Here is a 12,671-nt window from a genome sequence, read left to right as displayed (position 1 = left end):
TGTTCTTTCCTAATTCTTTGACTATATATTCTACTCAAAACCTGGATTCTTTCCCAAAGGGACTCCATTAATTATGGGGAATCTTTTTTAAGTTTGTTCCTTTCCATTCCTAAGCTTTTGTTTCTCTCTCTAAAAATGCATAGGGCATATTATCCTAATTTGGAGGAATGCAATTTCATAGCAGAATATTTATTTTATAAATTATTCTGAGCTATCATTTAAAAAAAGTAAAACATCCAAAAATCAGGCACAATGTTTTTAAGGCTGTTTATTAAAGGACAGAAGTTAGTGAGACCAGCGCTCTCGTGTCTGACATGCTCTAAAGTACAAAACGATAGAACAAGTCAGTCATCAAATGTGGAGTGACATATTCATTAGAATGTGGGACAACGTGAGAATAAGAAGAATAGGGAAAATATTTTTAAAGAAAGGAAGGAATACTTCAAAATTTTAACAGTGACTGCCTCCAAATGTAGAATTATGAGTCATATTTTCTTCTTTCTCATATTTTTTCCACACTCAGCTTTATTAAATTTAGGGTGGGTACAGAAAGAGCTATGATTCAAAATCCCAAAATCAGAAAGGAAGAGGCTCAGATGTTTTTCATTGGGAGTCATAAGGTAAGTTGCTCTCAAACATCCTGTATTTGACGTTTCTGTTGGTACAGGCAGCTTCCATGGAGACTAAGACAGGCGGTTTTGCCAACATGATAAAATAATAATTGAATTAAAATACTTGCTTGTGTTTAAACTCTAAGAATTCAGAGAAAGTAAAACTAAAATGTAAAGGCCTTTCCAACGTCCCTTCTGTAGTTCGTTATCTGAAAACCTGGACACAGTTTTTAAACCAAAGTGATTGATTCCTTCAGACCACAGTGTTTTAGTTTCTCAGGGCTTACAAAAATCCCTGAGATGGGTACTGTTAACCTAATTTGTAAAGCACATAGATTGAAGCTTCACACATTTGCATAAATTAAACCTACCAGTCATTAATCCAGAGGTGACTTCTGTCAGTTGGCGGTTGTTTTCTGACTCTCTGGACATAAAGGGAGGAGATGGCATGCTTGAATGCTTCCCTGGGTCCGGCATTTTGTAATCCCCCAGATAGTTCTTCAGCACACAATGAGTGAGCCCTGGGTTGTATTCTCTGTTCTGTGCAGACAGTGACAGAGTACTCTTGTGGGATTTCACCCTTACATTTGTCTGCAGGCCGCGCAAATTAGATGCTTTCACAAAGTAAGAAAAATAACTTCCCAACTACATTACAATATAAACATTTGCCCCTGAACTTAAAGTAGTTGAGTCATAAAAATGGTTTGTAGCCTGGGTGGTCAGAATACAGAAGCATATACAAGGAAGATGAAACTTATTCTGAAAAATATCATTTCCCAGTCTGGTAAAAGCCCTCAGAAATGTTAAATTATTATGAAATGTTGCAGAAACGTTAAATTATATTCTGCTTGTTCTTTGTCCTTTAACCTTTCTTTGCCTTATGATTATTAAAAATAAATTAGTTCCCTTATATGTATATATAATTTTTATTTATTTATTTGTATTTTGTTACTTAGAGTTAGGTTTTTGAACTTATGAAGGTTAGTATTTATGAACACCAATGAAGGTATTATCATGCCACATTATAGCAAAAGTCAAGGAGTTTCCTGCGGTGACAACAAAATCTTTACATCCTCCTTCTCCACACCCATAATGCACCCTGGTGTTCTTGTGGGGAAGCTTGGGTGTTCACGTGTGATTGACAGGGTGAATACAGAGCAGCACTTGGCAGAGCTCAAGCAGAGCCTCTTTGCATTCATTCAGTTATTCATCAAGTATTTATTGAGTGACTACTATGTACCACGCACTGTCCCAAGGTCTGTGAGTCAAAAGAGACAACATCCCCACTTTCACAGAGTTTATATTCTAGCGGAGAGAGACTCACTAAACGAATATATTTTAAACATTTAAGAGCACATTTGAATATTCCAAAGATAAGAAAATAGGACAGTGCGAGAGCGTATAACTAGAGGGAGTAGCCAAGACCAGAAGGAAAAGCCACTGTAGGGAGGAAACCTCCACCCTCTTAGGATCCCTGGCTGGGTCTGCAAATGAAGCTGACAGAGTCACAGGAGAAAAGCATACACGTTTATTTCATGTAAGTTTTACGTGACATGGGAGCCTGCTGAGGGAAATAGAGATGTGAAGAAACAGAGCAGTTCAGGGTAGTTCATGCTGGGTGTATAGTAGGCTAGAGAGTGTGGGCTCAGGGTCGTAAACTGGGGGAAATGGCAAGGTCTGTCTGTCAACATCCTTCTTGATGTCCTTTTGTCTTAGGAGATAAGGTTGCTTCTTTCCTCCAGGTATAGGGAGGGCACCTCTCAGATGAGGGTTTTATAACCTGCTTCATGGGAGACGGGAAGAGGGAAAGTCACAGTGACCTTCCTGCTGCCATTTTCTCAAATTCCTTCAGCTTAAAATATTCGACATGCCAGGTGCTACATTTTGCGGTACTGTGTCCAGAACCCCATCACTATGCCTGTGAAGATCTGAGGAAGGGAATTCCAAGAAGGGGGGGAACAGGTGCAAAGACCCTGCAGCAGGAAAATGTGTGGGTTTCATAAGCCAGGGAACACAGCAAGGGGAAAGGAGGAGAGGGAAGCAAGGACGGGCCACACGACACAGGGTGTGGAAGGAACCGGTGCTACGTTAGATTTCCTTCTGAGGGAAATCTATACCAAATGCCTCTCACCATTTATGACTTTGCTTCTGAGACTCAAAGGGATCTTTGTTCAAGAGGAGCCTCTTTTTTATAAGCATATTCTAGGCTGTTCCTTTGGCCACTGATAAAAGAAATTTTCCCATATTGGGGAGTGGAGAAGTCATTCTGGTTTATACATGAGTTAACTTGAATTTTATCCTAACTAGAACAGCCTGTTGGTGGCCTATCAAACATACATTGTACATCTGGTTTAATTAATAAAGAAAAGGGCACATTGGGCAGAAGTAAAGCATGTCCATGTTAAAAGCAAAGATTAAATGTCTCCCTTCCTGGGACGTCAGTGCTTGTTCTTCCACAGTAAGACTCCCTTCCCAGGTACCAAGGTCATAGTGACTCATTGTGCTGATGTATGTGCTGATCTGGCTTTTTCTGAAAACCTTGAAGGTATATATCCCTGACTTGTTCGATCTTCTTTGTTCTGAGAAGACATAAAACCGTACTGAAAACCATGCTTCCCTGGAGCAGTTCCTCCGAGTTAGCTGAGAGGCCGTCTGCCGGGCTACAGTCCTCAGTTTGACTCAAATAAAACTCTGTTCTATTCCTACCATAGATTGTTCGTTGACTCTTTTCGTTGACACCACTCTTACCCAACAAGCCCCAGCAGTCACACGAAGGATTAGTCTGTGTTTTACGTGATTATTTTCTAACTCCCTTTCTAAGCTCTTTAGTGTGAAAATTTTAAACATAAACAAAAGAAGAAAGAATAGTATAACGAACCCCATTTTTCAACAATGATCAACTAATTTTTAATTGCACAAGCAATACATGCTTTCTGTAAATAATACAAAAAAAACCCTCAAAGAAGAAAAAACACAATTCCTCTACGTAGAGAAAACCACTGATAACTACAGTATAATACTCGATCTTTCTTTTTTTCATATACATCCATAGGGTAGGGTTTTTGTTTGTTTCTTATTTTTGTTGTCAAGATGAGCCCATGTTGTACGTGCTATTTTGGAAGCTCATGCAACCTTTAAGCTATTTCTTCTACTCTCTCCTCACCGTTCCCATGGAAGTTTCCATTTTAGCCCAGCTCATGACATGTTGATTTTGACATTCCTCCTGTTTATTCATCTTTGTACATGTCCAGCATAGCTGAACCATGTTGCTTGGGAATAATTTCCGTGTTGGTAAACTATCTACATGGATGGAAGCTGAAGGTTAGGACAGTGGTTAGAAATGTGAGCTCTGGATTCTAATCCTGACTCGGCCTCTCAACCCTCTGAAGACAGGCAAGTTATTAGCCTCTCTGTGGCTCAATTTCACTGCTCATAAAATGGAGAAACAATCGTTTCTGCCTCCTAGTGTTTTTATGGATAATGTAGAATAATGTATGTACTCAGGGCCCTTGCCACATAGCATGAGCTCAGTAAATGGTTGCTATATTTATTATTAAAACACTGGTTATTGGTGAACCGAACTTTTATGCCAAATGATAATATATCAAGGATAGTGATTTAACTTCCCCCAAAGCTGTACACAGCACCTGTGGCAAGTCACTGTCTTATAATAATATAACAGAAAGCACTCTTGTTTTTAAGTCCTTAGTTGAAGTTAGACTAGATATAACCAAGCAAAGAGCTCACGTGCCCGCAGGGCAGAAAGCCAAACTCTGGCAGTGGGGATTCGCCCCAAGGTAAGGGTCTACTGCAGGACACCAAGCAAGGGAGAGGAAGACAAGCCTCAGATCCACTCCCACTTGGTCTTTGGGTTGGGGGTGTTTTAAAACAAAGAGGCTGGATTAATCATCATCTTGTGACATTTCTTAATCTAGTTCAGGAGTCAGAATGTCTCTGGTTTAGATTCTCTGGCCAAGTGGTCCACGGCTCAGGGTCTGTGAGCTCATCTTGCCCTGGAGAAACAGCCTGAGTTTATATGTTAATGATGCTATCTATAATAGCAGTTTTAGTGCATTAACCGTGTTATTGACAGCAGCAATTTAAGTCATCTGATTCTGGTTGATGAGTGTTCAGTTAGTAAAGGACTGAGGTCAGAGGGGACAAGAAAGGGAATGACATTTTGGATAGAGAGATCAATCATAAACTTGGTAAGGGAACTCGGTTCTAGGGGGACTCGGTTTCAACGTGCCACGTTGGCATCTTATTTATTAACCAGTGTATCCTATGTAATATGCTACTTAGTATATAGAATAGCACCACTTGGTAATACTGTATTTATGCTGAAAATATCTGGTCTTGGTCTGTGTTCAAGAGGGGCCGGCTAGTATATGATCAGCTCTCCCAGGTAAGGGAAGGAAAAGCCAGTAGTGTGGGAATAAAAAACATATTACCTGTCATTAATAAACAATAGTGAGGCTATGAGGGCAGGAGGCATCTTGCTAGCACAGACCCCCAATGACCATTTGAGGGATAGTTTATGTGGGCTCCACCTAGCAATTATCTGCGTATGCTTCATTCCTCACCTGTAGGTAGCACTGAAAAATCATTAAAAGTAAAGGGATATGTTCTCCAAAAGGGTGAAGGAGAAAGCCGTCTCCTTAGTAATTCTGCCTTGCAATTTTCCTTCCACCCTATTTTGCTGACATCAATCCTCCTGCATTAGATTTTTAAAAAGAATGAGACTAAAAAGGAATCAGAGAAACAGAGCAGAGATTCAGCAGAAAACTTAAAGTGAAGAGGTTGGTCACCTTTGTCAATTTTAGTTTTAAGATGAGATTTTATGGAAAATGACACTGTCCTGTCCTGTGCTACACTCAGGAGGAGACCAGCCTCTTTACCTCTCATGCTGAGGTGTGGTTAGATGCCTAGCAAAGTATTTTCAAAATTTAAAGTTGTTTCCATAAGAATGTAATTCGAGCTCTGCAACTTCCTTAAGTTCATTTAACACGGCATGGCCGTAGTGTTACATTTTACTAGGAGCACTCATGCTGTGTGGTGATTAAATTTGTGAAACAGCTTTTCCTGAAAGTAAACAAAGAAAGACTCCATGGAAATTCCTTAACATGCAAGCTCTCTCCCTTTGTCTCCCTCCATCCCCTTCTTTCTCTTTCTCTCCCATTTTTCCCTTTTGCTTGGCACTTTATTCCTTTCCCTTTGAAATGACTAGCTTACCATAAACATTTTTCCTTCCCACACACACGCATACACACACACACACAGAACACAGACACACAGACACACACACGCACACCTGGCACCACTCACCGAACAGTGTCTGCTACTGACTGGCTTCCTCCAAAAAGGACAAAGGGTCAGTTAGAGGAGCCATCCTCAGTGTGCAGTGCAAATCTGGCAAAATTGCTGATATTGGTAGAAGTAACTGCCCTTACAACTCTGCAGACAATTAAATAATTGGATCCATATGTGCTGGCCTACAGAAATTTCAGTGAAGTTAACTTCAGCGTGGGGCTCTGATCTCAGTAAGAAAAGGGGCAGAAGTAAAAAGACACACCTACAATGATCCACCTAGTTTCTTTCTTGGCCAGTGAGTATCACATCTTCTACAGAGACTTGGGCTTGTGTTACAGGGGGAGTGGGTGTCTTAAAGCTGTCCACAAGAAAGCAGTAACCTAACCTAAATTATTAAATGTCTCTAAGCACATAATGCATGCATACATACTCTATAACTCCATAACCATTAGATTTCTGAAAAATCACATTTGACTGGGAGTTTGTCAGTCAGAAACTTAATATGATTTGTTCATTTGAAGACAAGAGCATGAATAAAACTTAAATTCAAATAAAGCTTTATTAAAAATGCAAATCACTTTCACTATAAATATTAAGGAAGGCTCCACGAAGTTTAACACATAAAAAAGATTGTTTTGGGCTTCCCTGGTGGCGCAGTGGTTGAGAGTCCGCCTGCCGATGCAGGGGACGCGGGTTCGTGCCCCGGTCCGGGAAGATCCCACATGCCGCGGAGCGGCTGGGCCCGTGAGCCATGGCTGCTGAGCCTGCGCGTCCGGAGCCTGTGCTCCGCAACGGGAGAGGTCACAACAGTGAGAGGCCCGCGTACAGCAAAAAAAAAAAAAAAAAAAGATTGTTTTATTTCTGCAGCTGTGGAGAGGTAGCTAGCAACTCAGAAGAGGAACTCCAGGGTCTCACTGTCTGGGTTCAAATATTTCATCCTTTCAATCCTGAACTTTATCTCGCTCCCTGGTAACACCCTGCAAAATATCGTTTCTCTTTCCCAGAGAATCCAGTCTGGATTCTAGCTACGTAACCTTGGAAAACTCTGTTTCTCTACATCTAAGTTGCCTAATTTGTAAAACAGACATAAGAGGGTTGTTAATTAAACTAGTTAATTCAAGTAAAGTTCTTACAATAATGCTTGGTATATAGGAGGTGACAAACAGAAGATCTTTCACACTGAACTTGTCTCTAGCAAGAACTATTATGGTGCATGCTTATTCCATCAGTAACTTGCTTTGGCCTCTGCAAGCCAGTTAATGCCTGTTTTCTTGTTTGTATGAAGGAAGAGACAGGACTTCATTTCTAACATTATATATATATACGTATATATAATACACATAGAATATTTACATTTCTAGGACATTTACTGGACTTCAATAGCACATAAACTAGTTTAAATATTGTTGTGTGTGATATGGGCTCAACAAATCTAAAGCAGTCACAGTAATTGACTAATTGATCGCAAACATTTCTAGTTCAGGTGCCAAGTTTGGGGAAGGCAGAGGTAGCACCTTGATAATAAATAATAATAAAATGCTCCTTCCAGCCAGGTCAAGAGACATGACAGAGAACTGTACCCAACATCCTTGTCAAATAGCTCATGAGGGCACTCACTGTATAAAAGAGAGAGTTGAAAATTTTTATTTACTGGTTATTGGGAAGAAAGTCAGGCAAAGTGCAGCAACGCTAGACAACTCACCGAAGCACCCAGGGATAAAATTGGACGGGATTCTCTGGGAAAGAGAAATAACATCTTGTAGGATGTTACTAGGGGGTGAAGTAAAGGTCAAGATTGAAAGGATGAAGTGCTTAGAAACTGATCAACAAAGTTTTCTGTACTTTGTCAACCACACATCAGTGAGCATGTTACCACCGAGAGGTTAATTTAAGACATGGATGCTTTGGGTTTATATTTTTCTTTCTTATAAAATGCAACAAAATCCCTGCATATACCAACTGTTCACTTCATCTTTATTAAATCAATTAGTGACCCCTCTTAAATTTTCAGCCAGAGGAAACTGGAGACAAACAGGGTTTCAGAGAACTTAAGAATGTGTAAATTTAAAGACTAAATACCTCACATTTTAAATGAAGGATATGATAAAACAACTTGACCAAAGCCATATGACTTAGTGACAGAAGCCAGGACTAAAACTTCAAGTTGCCTGACTCTAAGGTCATGCCAGTCCCATTACACCAAACGGCCTTCACTTTGGGAGATGAACAAAATCTTCACAAGCCAAGATTCAAATATCAAGTTTCTGTTCCATCAGTTACACTCTAGACCGTTCAAGCTCTGTGGTTCAAAAGAGATTCAAAATTCCGTGACTCTCAAAGTCTCAAATAGACCCTCAAAGAATTCCAACACAAGGTTTACTAGCAGCTTTATAGCATATAGATCTTGGGTTGGCCAAAAAGTTTGTTTTGGCCAACCCAGTAATTCATCCAATAAACAATAATTGTTGTCTTGGAATCATTTGGATTTATTATGAAAATTCTTGAGACTGTTTTTGATAAAAATAAGCATATAGACAAGGTTAAAAATGGGGTAGAGAAGATAAACCAAAATATCTCACTTCTTTCTTTCTTTTCTTTTTTTTTTTTAAGAGAGAAATATTACTAATTGGGATTTCTCCTATGTCAGTTGAATGATTTTTACCTAATTCACTCTTCATTACAAAAATACGTAAAGATTACAAATATCCCTTTTTAACCTACCGCGATGACAAAAGTTTTCTTGATGCCATTTGGTCAATCACTTTAACCCAGTAGCCTGGGTAAGAATCACCACAATGTAGGGGGTGTCTGACTGTTCCGCACATGTTGCGACTTCTACTATTTTTGTACTTGATATAACTGAGAGTCTAGTAAACCCATGACTGTGTTAGTTTTTTTTTTTTTTTCAGGTTTGCCAGGCATATGAGGGCTAGAAAGCTATCCATACTCTCAATAGTGTGTGCCTTTTTTGGAGTTATGGTTTCTTGTGAAAATATATGTTTTGGCTCAGATATTAGCTTGATGCAGCATTTATGATCAGTAATGTTTTTTCAACGAGAAGATCCTGGGAAGATTTTTGAGTGAGCATTGTACTGAATGAATGCTTTAGCATACTCAGTGTTCTAACTGTATACATTTGATATCTCTAACATGTCTAATTCACCATTTCCTCTAAGCAGGGAGAATGCCAATTTTGGTCACACAAAAACAATAGTTTTTTTTATTTGCTAAGATTCTGTTTTCTATAACTTCTGTTGATAGTTTCTTCTTCAGTGTTAATTTGGGACCCAAGAATAGCAGTAGATAAATAAGGGAGGCCTAGGAGAACTAATGTAGGGAATGAAAACTGAAAAGCGTGAGATTGGTCTAGACCCAGAAGTGGTCACAATGGAACCAAGGATCAAAGGAAAGACGCATACCAAACCAGAGGTCAGTCAATGTCCTGGTGTGAAATCCAGAGAGTTGGAAAGCAGAGAAAGGGAAGAAATGGGAAGCCAGGAGGAAATGAGGTCTCAGGCAGAAAACTGAAGCCAGAGCAAGATTGGGAAGGGGAAGTTAACACACCACCCATCCAAGCAACCAAGAATCAAAGAGGAAACACTCTTGGGAAGGGAGAGTCTAAACCCAAAGTCTGGCTCCACCAGGATTAGTTTTTTGGTTTGTTTGTTTGTTTTTTTGCAGTACGCGGGCCCCTCACCGTTGTGGCCTCTCCCATTGCGGAGCACAGGCTCTGGACGTGCAGGCCCAGCGGCCATGGCCCACAGGCCCAGCCGCTCCGCGGCATGTGGGATCTTCCCGGACCGGGGCACGAACCCGTGTCCCCTGCATCGGCAGGCGGACTCTCAACCACTGCGCCACCAGGGAAGCCCCCAGAATTAGTTTTAAATGTTTCCATCTATGGGCAGGAGCTAAGCCCACCACAGGGACAGGTGGTTAACCAGGAATCAAGAGCAGATCCTGACAACATTAAGATCTACTTTACTAGGATACTTAGAGTGGAATTTTATTCAACAATAAGTTAGATAACAAAGATATAATAATGAGGAAAACAGGTAAGATTTCCTACCCTCATGAAGTTTACATTTTACAGAGGTAGGTAAATACAGGCTATGGAGCATAGTTACAGAACACAACTTTTCAGACTTGAAAGGTAACCTAATTTCTATCCTTATCTAGGTCCACTTCCACAAACAGCTATCCTAGCATTTGCTCTAATTAATTCCTGAACTCGTCTCTTTTTTTTTCTTATTCACTTTTTCTAGGAGATTTTTTTTTCACATATTCCTTTTCTTTGTTCTTATATTCACTTCTGGAGCCATTCTGGTTTTAAGTTCTCATTCATTTTTTTAATATCTCATGATTCCCATATCCAATTCAAGTCAATATGAATTCAATATTTCTAGGCTCCAAAGACATCAAAAGGAGAAAGGGCAAGTCTCTCCACTCAAGGAGATTTTATTTCTGCAGGAGTCCATATGTCCTCAAGAAGCTGTCAGACCAGGATGAATGTATGATGGCCCACACGGGAGGCATTATGTACTGTGGTGGTAAAAAGGCTACGATAACAGAGGACAGTTTCCAGATTCCTAGAACAGAACTGAAATCGCTTTCAGTTGGCAGGCATCAGGAAATGCTTATAGAGGAAATCTAATGAATTTATAAGAAAATTAAATTAAATTAGATAAAATTTAATGAGTAAACATTAAATTCAAGAGTAGGGACTGTGTCTGATTCCTCATTTTATCCCTAGTACCTAGAACCAGAGCCTGGAATGTGGTAATAATTTAAGTACACAACAAATATTTGTTGAACTGATCTTGAATGATTGGATTAAATCCTGGACAACTAGTAGGACTCCAATTAAGTAAAACTGGGGCAAACAGAGCAGGTCTTTTCGAAGAAAAGAAAGACATGACGTGAGCAAAGATAAGAAAAGAGAAAAATGTGAGCAGAGGGTAGCCTAATTTGGATGGTTTGAAGTGTTTACAGAAAAGGCCTATTTGAAAGTTTACTGATTTTATATGAGACACGCTGGTTTCAGCATCGTGGTGAAAGCGTGTGCCCCATATCAAGGAAAATGGGGGAAGGAGTAGGTCAACCAGGCAGACTCAATTCAGATGTCTGGCTGCATGAGGCTAATAAGAAGGGGCCCAGGAGAGAAGCTTCAGGATGGAGAGAGCACTACTGTAGGGAGAGAGCTAGAGGAACAAAGAGTAAGACCCAAGTCGGGAGGAAGACGGGACAGGCGGGGCAGGGCCTCAGGACCAAAATCACAGGAGTAAGAAGCACTGGGCTGGGTGGACACAGGCCTCATCTTGGCTTTGCCATTAACTCTTTACTTTGGGGGCGAGTCACTTACTTCTGAGTGTGTTCTCTCATCTGTGAAATGGAGATGAAACTTACATCATACTATCATGTCTAAATAAGACAACTTTTGTTAAATACCTGACATATACAGTATACCACCATAAAAATAAGTATGCTTTCATAGAATTATATAGAGAATATGTTTACTTATAGAAGATATAGCAGTATTGGGTTGGCCAAAAAAGTACGGAACATCATATGGAAAAACCCAAACGAACTTTTTGGCTAACCCAATACACTGATTTTCTAGGGCTGCTGTAACAAAGTGCCACAAACTGCTGGAGCAAAACAACAGAAACGTGTTCTCGCATCATTCCAGGTGCCAGAAGTACAAAATCAAGGTGTTGGCCGAGTTGAGTTTTTCTTGGAGGCAGAATCTTGCCTCTCTCTTAACTTCTGGTGGTTGTTGGCAATCCTTGGTGTTCCCATGCTTGTAGTCTCCTAACCCCAATCTCCGCCTCTGTTGTCACGTGGTGTCCTCCTTGTATGTCTCTGTGTGTCTCCTTTTCTCACAAGGACGACAGTCATATTGGATGTAGGGCCCAATCTACCCCGCTATGACCTCATCTTAACTAATTACATCTGCAAAGACCCCATTTCCAAATAAGGTCACATTCTGAGGTTCCAGGTTGGCAGGAATTTCAACCCGGCATAAGAAGTATATTCCTAACTTATTCTTATTTTTGATAATAGCTTCAACAGGCTATTATTATAAGAACTAGGACTTGAGCCTTAGCGGGGAGGGGGACAAAATGGTTGAGATCCCAGGTCAGGAAATCTGAGTTCCATCTATTCCTCTTCCCACATGTGTAGCCTCGGAGGCTACACCCTCCTTAGTGGTTAGTCTTCTCATCTGATTAACAGGGGGCAGACCTTCAGGGTGTTTGGGGAGGACTAAGGGCAGTAATGCGTGTGATGCACTTAGCATGGTACTGGCCCAGAGGGATGGTGTTCAGCTCACTCTAAGGAGGCCAACCTGTGCTGCAGATGGCAGGGGTGGGGGGACAGGGGGAGGGCAAGGTTTCTGCTCACGTGAACGTGCCTCACCATTCATCCAGACACAGGCTGAAAGCGCTGCGTGGACAGCCACTCTCATCTTTACAGTCTAGTGCTCTGCCACTAAGATTTCCCCAGGCCAGCTTGTTCAATGCTAACTCGAGTGATTTACCACCACTCTTGATCCATGACCCGTAGAAATGCCAGCTCACTGGTCACTGTCCAATGTCTAGCATTTCAGTTCGCCCATCAGCTTTATACACTATATTACTGGACTCCGAAAACCAACTGCTTAATCATCATCGTCAACTTCTTGTTAAGTTATATTTGGAAAGAACAATTTAAAATATATGTAAATAAATAATGCCTTAACTTTCATAAATTTGT

At 40.5% G+C, this 12,671-nt stretch overlaps 1 long non-coding RNA gene across 6 annotated transcripts in view; it reads right to left on the bottom strand.

Moving 5' to 3' along the window:
- The window catches only part of LOC109548529 (uncharacterized), a 146,443-nt gene that overhangs the window by 91,404 nt on the left and 42,368 nt on the right, over positions 1 to 12,671 (bottom strand). The window lies entirely within an intron of this gene.

This window comes from Tursiops truncatus, chromosome 5 (assembly GCF_011762595.2).
Source record: "Tursiops truncatus isolate mTurTru1 chromosome 5, mTurTru1.mat.Y, whole genome shotgun sequence".
Taxonomy (NCBI): domain Eukaryota; kingdom Metazoa; phylum Chordata; class Mammalia; order Artiodactyla; family Delphinidae; genus Tursiops; species Tursiops truncatus.
Note: the sequence above shows the minus strand (reverse complement) of the source record. Positions and strands in the feature narration are given on the sequence as shown.